The sequence below is a fragment of the Triticum aestivum genome, chromosome 2B (genome assembly GCF_018294505.1).
Source record: "Triticum aestivum cultivar Chinese Spring chromosome 2B, IWGSC CS RefSeq v2.1, whole genome shotgun sequence".
Taxonomy (NCBI): domain Eukaryota; kingdom Viridiplantae; phylum Streptophyta; class Magnoliopsida; order Poales; family Poaceae; genus Triticum; species Triticum aestivum.
The window spans coordinates 388,096,910-388,107,627 of NC_057798.1; positions in this window are offsets into that span (position 1 = coordinate 388,096,910).

A 10,718-nucleotide genomic window follows, 5' to 3' on the forward strand; every position below is an offset into this window, starting at 1 on the left:
CATATCCAAGGGAAAAAAATCTTTGAAATACATTGCATATCTTTAATCTTTGGGGACATGTCTATATCCAAATGGGGTACAAAGCACTCACTCATTACATGTCATCCCAGTCTTGGTACTCTTGTGGTTTCCTTTGCTTTATTTAGAGTGTTCTTGTGTTATCTAACCTTGTTTTCTCAAGCTCATCTCTTCCAAAGCCAGCTCAAGGCCACAAGGTAAGTATATGCATCACACTCATGTGCATGATGATGTCTTGTTGCTGCACATATTATTTGCAAGAAGGATTCATGAACATGTAGGTATACCTACTCTATCAACATCATTTGCTCTGATGCATATACCCAAGATACATGTAACTCATTGCTTGCTCTGACATGCTTATGCTTTCACATGTTCTTATATTCCATATTTACATGTTTGCATACATGTAGGGGGAGCCTATGCATGTTACATGTCCTTCCAAAGCTTTACCTGTTGCTATACATATCTTTATCTAAAGCTTTGATGTATGTTGTCATCAATTACCAAAAAGGGGGAGATTGAAAGCACAAGTGCTCCCTGGGTGATTTTGGTAATTAATGACAACGTATCTCTTGTTTTGGACTAATACTTTTGTCGAGTACACTTCAGATGAGTTCAACAATGGCGTGGAAAGGTGAAAGAGGATGTGGAACCCCTTGAAAATGCTAAGGACAAATGTTGGCAAAGACTCAAGACTCTTCATTTTCATTTTATTGATCCAAGATCACATTGAGTCCATAGGAAAGACAGTACTATTAAAAGGGGATGAGGTGTTGCTTAATGGTCTACTTGCTCAAAGTGATTAGTGATATTGCTCCAAAACCCTCAACCCCTTTCTCATTTCCATATAGGTCCAAAACCTATAGTCAAACTCGGCCCCACCGATTTGATCTATCCGGCGCCACCGAGTTCATTTGACATAGCCACTGCCAAAACCCTTGTCAATTCGGTCTCACCGATACGGCTCTCGGTCTCACCAAGATGGCTTTGCAAACTCTCTGTTTCCCTTCGTAACATTTCGGTCTCACCGAAATGAGCGATCGGTCCCACCGAGTTCGCATTGAAAACTCTCTGTTTCCCTTTTGTAACGTTTCGGTCTCACCGAAAGGAGCGATCGGTCCCATCGAGTTTGCTTGACCAAGTCTCTATTTGCTCATTGCTGAAATCGGTCTCACCGAGTTCATGCGACCGGTCTCACCGAGATGAGGTTTTGCCCTAGCCCTAGCACATCGGTCCCACCGACATTCCTGACATTCACATTTTGAACTAAATCGGTCTCACTGAGTTCTTCTATTCAGTCTGACCAAATTGGGCAAACATGCGTAATGGTTGGATTTTGTGTGGAGGCTATATATACCTCTCCACCCCCTTCTCCATTTGTGAGAGAGCCATCAGAACGTGCCTACACTTCCACTACTCATTTTCTGAGAGAGAACCACCTACTCATGTGTTGAGACCAAGACATTCCAATCCAATCACAAGAATCTTGATCTCTAGCCTTCCCCGAGTGGCTTTCCACTCAAATCATCTTTCGACCATAGCCAAATCTGTGAGAGAGAGTTGAGTGTTGGAGAGACTATCATTTGAAGCACAAGAGCAAGGATTTCATCATCAACACATCATCTATTACCTTTTGGAGAGTGGTGTCTCCTAGATTGGTTAGGTGTCACTTGGGAGCCTCCGTCAAGATTGTGGAGTTGAACCAAGGAGTTTATAAGGGTAAGGAGATCGCCTACTTCGTGAAGATCTACCCAAGTGAGGCATGTCCTTCGTGGGCGATGGCCATGGTGGGATAGACAAGGTTGCTTCTTCCTGGACCCTTCATGGGTGGAGCCCTCTGTGGACTCGCGCAGCCATTACCCTTCGTGGGTTGAAGTCTCCACCAACGTGGATGTACGATAGCACCACGTATTGGAACCATGCCAAAAATCGCCGTGTCTTCATTGCATTTGCACACTCCAATTCCATCCCTTTACTTTCTTGCAACTAGCATGCTTTACTCTTTCCGCTGCTTATACTCTTGCCATGCTTGCTTGAAGTGTGTAGGGAATGCTTAAAATTTTGCTAATCTTCAACCTTAACTTGAAAAACATAAAAACTGCTACTTTTGCTTGTCGAGGGTCTAATCACCCCCTCTAGACTCCTCTTCTTGATCCTTACACGTGCAAAAAATCTTAAACAAGAATTGTATAGCAAGACATGGTCACCTACATTGAATTCATTCTTTTGTATCCTTTTGTCATGCCATCTTTTAACCTTTTATTTAAACAATTTGGCATTCTCATAGGCTTGGTTCTCCATTCATCAAGTGAGCTAATGTCAAATAGCCTCTTTTCACCGACAAGTTTGAAATCATAGTTGAGCTCTTTAATTGCCCAATAAAATTTATGTTCTAGTTCAAGAGGTAAGTGACATGCTTTTAGCAGTTCTATAAGGAGGCATACCCATAGGATTCTTATAAGCAGTTCACGGCTAAGGAACGATCACGAAGATCAACTTGTGTGTCTAGAGGTGCCCCCTGCCCCCGTATATAAAGGAGGGAGGGGGGAGGTGCGGCCGGCCCCTAGGGGTGCGCCTGGAGGAGTCCTACTCCCACCGGGAGTAGGACTCCCCCTCTTGCCTTGGTGGAGAAGGAAAGGGGGGAGGGGAAAGAGGAAAGGGGGGCGCCCCCCCTCCATGTCCTATTCGGACTAGGGGGGAGGGGCGCGCGGCCTGCCCTGGCCGGCCCTCCTCTTCTCCCTCATGGCCCACTAAGGCCCTTTAACCCCCGGGAGGGTTCCGGTAACCCCCCGGTGTTCCGGTAAAATCGATATTTCACCCGAAACTATTCTGATATCCAAATATAGGCTTCCAATATATCAATCTTTATGTCTTGACCATTTCGAGACTCCTCATCATGTCCGTGATCACATCCGGGACTCCGAACAACCTTCGGTACATCAAACTTATAAACTCATAATAAAATTGTCATTGTAACGTTAAGCGTGCGGACCCTACGGGTTCGAGAACTATGTAGACATGACCTAGAACTATTCTCGGTCAATAACCAATAGCGGAACCTGGATGCTCATATTGGCTCCTACATATTCTACGAAGATCTTTATCGGTCAAACCGCATAACAACATACGTTGTTCCCTTTGTCATCGGTATGTTACTTGCCCGAGATTCGATTGTCGGTATCCAATACCTAGTTCAATCTCGTTACCGGCAAGTCTCTTTACTTGTTACGTAATGCATCATTCCGTAACTAACTCATTAGCTACATTGCTTGCAAGGCTTATAGTGATGTGCATTACCGAGAGGGCCCAGAGATACCTCTCCGACAATCGGAGTGACAAAACCTAATCTCGAAATACGGCAACTCAACATGTACCTTCGGAGACACCTATAGAGCTCCTTTATAATCACCCAGTTACGTTGTGACGTTTGGTAGCACACAAAGTGTTCCTCCGGTAAACGGGAGTTGCATAATCTCATAGTTGTAGGAACATGTATACGTCATGAAGAAAGCAACTAGATCGTCGATGGCGCACGTTGCCGCGCCCGTCTATTTTGAATGTTGCATGGGAGTGTTAGAAATTTATGTACAAACATAAAGTTTATGTTAGCTTATACGTATAATAATATGTTGATACAAGGTGATAGTGTCTCCCATGAAGCTGATAATAGCTAGTTCATTAATACATATGGAATAATTTTGCACATCAATTGTTGTAGTGTCTTATTGTCTGGGATAAATCTGTTTGCACATTATAAGCAACACTGATATAGCCTTTTTTTTGGTCAATTTGAAAGGAAAAGGAAGTTACTATTGAGGATTGACTAAAGAGATTTGGTTATCAATGTTCTACTGCTTAAATCAACTTTGTTTTCCCTATAATGAAGCATGTTTTTTTCTAATGTAAGATCACATTGGACAAATCAGATTCAAGGTCCTTGAATGTTATATTGAGAACAAAAATGAAAGGAGTAAGCTTTCAGATGATTGCACGTTCAGATCTGCCAAATACTTATGAGTACATAACTGAAGGAATGGCATGTCCAAAGATTTGCTAAACGCAGCATTCTAAGGCCACAAATAACTTCCAAGTACATGATGGCTTAATAATATTGGGACTATATGATCTGAAACATTACACTCATATTTAGGTAGAGAAAATGTCAAGTACTTCATATTTGGGGAAATTACAGAACTTGTAGCCTTAAGGCGACACAAATATTGAAGGATTTATTTCAATATTAGTGTGTTCCAAGATGCTACAGTCAATCTTCTTACTCTAGAACTTCACAAATATCAAAGGCCTTGAGCTTAAAGCTTTATTATGGGTGCAATCCAAAAGGCCGCTATCAATCCTGTTTCTACAAAAATTTCCAAACTTAAGAAGTTAGAAATCATTTGAAACTTGACCACAAAAGCTATGTAGTAGTATTATGTTGTGCACTTGCATGTTTTTTGTTTGATACCAACTACTTGCAGTGAACCTAAGCCTGCAAGCGCAGCAGCAAACTGTGAAGGAAAAGGTGAAAGGTACGAAGCATAAGCGAGTATTCAATAGCCGGTACCTTTGAGGAGGAGTGAGTAGATTCATCGTGGTTCAATGTATCATCTAATGCATGCTCTATGCTTTAAGCCATCCTTGGATGAGACTCATCCCCAGATTGATTCATCTACGTTTGAGTACAAAGTAGACAGATATACACAAGGAGAGTGTAGGCGTGGTACCTAAGAGTAGGAATTGTTGAGTGTTCCAATATCTACTGCAAGCGTTCTATATAAACAGAGGGATGACACGTAGCAATCAGTTTAAATGGTTGCAGAATTGTTAATGGCCAGTGGGAATTAATCATATTTATAGGATGTCAGTTACTACTTTTTAGCTACAAACATGTATATAAACAGAGAGATGACATGTGAACAGCGAGGTTAACTGTGGTTGCAGAATTGTTAATGGCTGGTGGAAATTAATCTTATTTATAGGATGTCAGTTACTACTTTTTAGCTACAAACATGTATATAAACAGAGAGATGACATGTGAGCAGCGGGGTTAACTGATTGCATGATTATCAGTTGATGGGTCCAAATTAAGGTTTTTATAGGATATCATTGTAACGCCCTCGATGCGGCTATATCTCCCACGTGTCGAAGCACGACTTAGAGGCATAACCGCATTGAAAGCAATGTCGCAAGTGAGGTAATCTTCACACAACCCATGTAATACATAAGGGAAAGAGATACATAGTTGGCTTACAATCGCCACTTCACACAATTACATGAATAAAGCATTACATCATCCAGATACAATCAAGGTCCGACTACGGAACCAAAATAAAAGAAGAACCCCAAATGCGACAAAGGTCCCTGATCGACCCCAACTGGGCTCCACTACTGATCAACTAGAACGAAACAACACAAAGGGCAAGATCTTCATCGAGCTCCTCCTTGAGCTTGGTTGCGTCACCTGTTCGGTAACATAGGCACCTGCAAACTGGTTTTGGAAGTATCTGTGAGCCACGGGGACTCAGCAATCTCGCACCCGCGAGATCAAGACTATTTAAGCTTATAGGAAGGATGGAGTAATGAGGTGGAGCTGCAGCAAGCGACTAGCATATATGGTGGCTAACATACGCAAATGAGAGCGAGAAGAGAAGGCAAAGCACGGTCGATAAAAGTATGATCAAGAAGTGATCCTATAGCAACCTACGTCAAGCATAACTCCAACACCGTGTTCACTTCCCGGACTCCGCCGGAAAGAGACCATCACGGTTACACACACGGTTGATGTATTTTAATTAGGGTCAACTTTAGGTTTTCTACAACCGGACGTTAACAAATTCCCATCTGCCCATAACCGCGGGCACGGCTTTCGAAAGTTCAAATCCCTGCAGGGGTGTCCCAACTTAGCCCATCACAAGCTCTCACGGTCAACGAAGGAATAGACCTCCACCCGAGACACTCCGATCAGACTCGGTATCCCGGTACAACAAGACATTTCGACAGGGTAAAACTAAACCAGCAACACCGCCCGAATGTGCCGACAAATCCCGATAGGAGCTGCACATATCTCTTTCTCAGGGCACACTCAGATGAGCGCTCCGTACAACTAAAACCAAACCTCGAGTTTCCCCGAGGGGGCGCTGCACAGGACTCTAGTTTGGACCAACACTCAGATGAGCACTGGCCCGGGGGGTAAAATAAGGATGACCCTCAGGAGCGCGACTCCCAAGGGAAAAGAAAAGGCTAGGTGGCAAATGGTAAAACCAATGTTGGGCATTGCTGGAAGAGCTTTACTTAAGGCGAACTGTTAAGGGGTTCCCATAATAGCCCAACCGCGTAAGGGACGCAAAATCCGGGAACATAACACCGATATGACGGAAACTAGGGCGGCAAGAGTGGAACAAAACACCAGGCATAAGGCCGAGCCTTCCACCCTTTACCAAGTATATAGATGCATTAATTAAGTAAGATATATTGTGATATCCCAACAAGTAAACATGTTCCAACAAGGAACAACATCTCCATGTTCCAACAAGGAACAAACTTCAATCTTCACCTGCAACTAACAACGCTATAAGAGGGGCTGAGCAAAGCGGTAACATAGCCAATCAACGGTTTGCTAGGACATGGTGGGTTAGAGGTTTGACACGGCAATTTGGGAGGCTGACAAGCAAATGGTAGGCATCGTAGCATTGGCATAGCAAAAGAGCGAGCAAACTAGCATAGCAAAGATAGTAGTGATTTCGAGGGTATGATCATCTTGCCTGAGATCCCGCAAGGAAGAAGAACGAGTCCAAGAAGAAGACAAACGGTCGTAGACGAACAAATCCTCACAACTCCAGAACGAAACCGAAGCTAACGAGAGAAGCAACCTGGAAAGAAACAAACAACATAGTAAACACACAAGCATAAACAAGTCATGATGCGCAAACAAGTATGATGCATGTCCGGTTTAATGAAACATGGCATGGCAAAGTGCAACAAACAACACTACAAATTAAGTGGAGCTCAATATGCAACGAGCTGCATATTGACGGAACACCACATCAATTATTTAGTTATCTCTCGTTTAAGCTACCCAACAATATTAACTGTTGTTAAACATGGCAAGAGGTGAAGCATAATATAAACTATACCATCTAAACAATTTAAATGGGGCCGGATATAAAAACAACAAATCCGGTAAATCCCCATATGCATTTAGCAATTTAATGCAACAACAAGTTTAAACATTTTAAATGTTGTTATCATGATGCGGATGACATATACAAGTTTTATGCAATTTTATGAAAATGTTGACATGAGCATGATACGAGGCATTTGGTCACCATGGCGGAATGAAAAGGGTGCCACGGCGGCGAGACAAAAATGGTGCCACGGCAACATTCCGGTCCCGGTAACTCATGGAGATACCGGTGCAAAAGGAGGCGTGCCGATGTGCGCAACATGCTAGAGATGGTGGGGTGCTCCCGACTGCCGGGTTCCCACGGGTTAGTGGCATGGAAAACGAGTGACAATTCGAACACGGTGCAAACGGTGCATCTCATCGCGGTCGTCGTCTCGGGGTTATACCTTGAAGCGTGCATTCGGGGCGGAACGCGTTCGTAGTGGAAGTAGTCGTTCACGGAGCGGTCGTCGTCGGAAGTAGAGGAAGTAGTCGTTCAAGCGTCCGATGGTAATAGTACTCGGTCGTTTCGAAGAGGTACTTGGGGTCATTCGAACTTGCCGATCTCGTCATCTCGAAGGGGTACTTGACGTTCTTAGCGATTCCGAAGACGAGGTAGAGGTACACTTGTTGTAGGGGTACTTGTCGGATCCACGACGACGGTAGAGGTACAAATGTTCTCGCGGTACTTGTCGGTCCAGTCTTGGTGTAGATGTACATCGCAAACGTAGTGGTACTCGCGGACTTCGGCGCCGGTAGTCGTACACGGTTCGTAGGGGTACTTGGCGTTCTTGGTATTCCCAGGGTCTCGGTGGAGGCCATGGCACTCCCTGGTGGCACCGAGGTGGTCTAGCAGCAGCAGGGACGGCATCTGGCGAAACGACAGAGGCAGGGCGAGGTCGATGACGAGCGGGAGAAGGCGTCTCGATCTCCTCGTGGATGAGCTCCGGCTCGGGATGCTCCTACGAGGCAGCAACATCGGGGAAGAGGAGGCGGGACGGCCTGGTTGCTCGAGATGCGCTGAAGGAGTGGAGGAGAGAGGAGGAAGGGCGCGCGAGGAGCAGCAGGGCGGCGCCATGGCCGGAGATGGTCGCGCTCGGGGACGAGCTCCGACGAAGCTGCTCGCTGGCGGCAGCCGGAAACAGAGGCGAGGCAGAGGAGGGGCACGGGCGCAGGAGGCTGAGAGGGGCGAGACGGAGGAGATCGAGGGGAGCGGCCACGGCAAGGCGAATGAGTCGGGGACGGCACGCGAGAAAAGCAACGGCAGCAGGGCGCGGGTGAACCAAGGAGGCCGGCGGCGCCATGGCCGTGCGGGCAGGCGAGCTCGCGGAGGAGGCCAACGGGGCTCCGGCCTGGCTCTCTTCTTCGGCGAGGGCGGAGCGCGGGAGCAAGGGGAGGAGAAGCAGGGCGCGGCGAGCTGCGGTTCCTGGTGGACGGGGCACGACGGCGATGATGGGGATCGGGCGTGGGGCTCCTGCGTGCGGGATCGAGCGAGAGATGGGGCGCAAAGGAGGGGAAGGGGAAGATCGAGGAGATGGGCTCCTCTGGCGGCGCGAGGGAGGAGAGGGAGACGAGAGAAAGGGGAGATGGGGTTCGCTCGGGCTAGGGTTAGAGGGGCACCGGCTGGGCCTTGGGCCGGCTTAGGTTGGAGGGATAGGTGGGCTGCGGCTGGAGAGGCCGGTTGGGTCGGCCCATGTGGAGAGGAAATGGCCAGAGGCCTGGCTGGGCTTACCTCTCTCTTCTCTCTCTTATATTTTCTTTAACAGAAAAGCAAAAAGAGAGAGGAAAAGAAAAGGAGGGTTAGGGAAAGAAAATGCGCAAGGGGATAATTTCCTTGGACTCACAAAAATGAGTTTGATCCAGGAAAAATAGAAGTGGGCATGATCGAAAGATTAAATTCAAACTCATTTGATTTAAATTCAAATGATTTGAATAGGAAGTGAGGTTTGGGAAGGTCCAAAAATGTTCGGATTTTTGGTGGAGCTCCGAAAAATGATGAAATAAATATTGGCAAGGTTGGAGACCAAACTTGAAGCAGAAAAGGAACGAAATTATTTTGCAAGTGTGTTTTGGTGATTTCTGAAATAAAGAAATATTTAATATAGCTCCCTAATATTGGAGGATATGTTATAAAGAGAAGTCACCATGTAAGTTCCCTCGATTTAAATGGATCGAAAAATCCATACAATTTATTTAGGTTTTAAAAAAAATGACATGATGGCATGATGCAATGCAAATGATGCAACAAACAAAACAAATCACACGACGAAACTCGGAGTAGCTGGAAGTCTTCTGGAGCGTCGGTCTCGGGGCGTTACAACACTCCACCACTACAAGAGGATCTCGTCCCGAGATCTAGAATGGCACCGGAGAGAAAACGGAAGAGACAGAGAAGAGGTAAAACTAAGTTGCTTCTTCGACCAATGAGTGAAACCAAAGAACCTTGAGAGGTTGAGCAATTTAAAAGAAAGAGCACAACTGAGAAGAACGAGATTGCAAACAATCCGTTAGAAAAAAAAGGAACAAGGAACATTACGAGAACTTGAAGGTTGCAAAGACATGAATCAAGAGTTTAATGGACAAGCTAGAATTCGAAACCACTCCGGTTAAAACAAGATGAGAGGGGAAGAATTCGGGCAGTACTCCGGTTGAACATGGAAGGAATAGAACATGAACTTGAGAAGATGGGATGTTACTTGATGAAATCAACAACACTCTGCCTCCGGAACTATTGAAAGAATGGCACAATGGGTAAGAAGGATTTCAGACAGCTCTCCGGTTGAGGAAGGAGGGAAAACTTGATAAGATTAGAGAACTCGAATGAAAACACGACACTCCGGTTAAATGGCTAAGCAAGAAAAGAACACGATCCTCACGGATCGAGATGGTGAGTGAAAAGAGCAACGTCACAATGCCTCCGAAAGAAATAATAGAAGATATATCATTGGAATAACAGAATGGAGAAGAAAATGCCAACTTCTGCCACAAATGAGTTTGGAAAGCATCCTTGCAAAGAAGAATTGAACGGAGTTGTTGGAAAATCAACAACGAAAATCACAAACTTGTAGTGGGCTTATGGAAAACATCTCAAAATTATGAGGTGACAACCGGCCACTAACGGAAACAATTGCTTGCTTGAGATCAACGAAGAGATGAAAACTTCTTTTGCCGAGAGGATAGGAGAAAACTTGGATCATTGATAAGCACCACAATACAACATTCCTTAGGGAAGGCTTTAGGTGAAATATGACACAAGATAACTCCAACGAAGAGATATGGATTTAAAAATAACTCATTCTTAACAACATGTGAATCATGGAAAACATGAACTCAAATTATCAAGAATGACATAATACCACCTCCGATAATATGGTAGAAAGAAATTGCACTCCGGATTACAATATGAAGAAAGCTTGAGCTCCCTAGAAATGAATCTTGATGAAAACTTTGAGAAGGAATTAAATCCTTGATGAATCGTCATGTAGAACCTCCATGAAGAACTCCGGTAAACAAAAGGAATGAAAAGAAAAAGAAA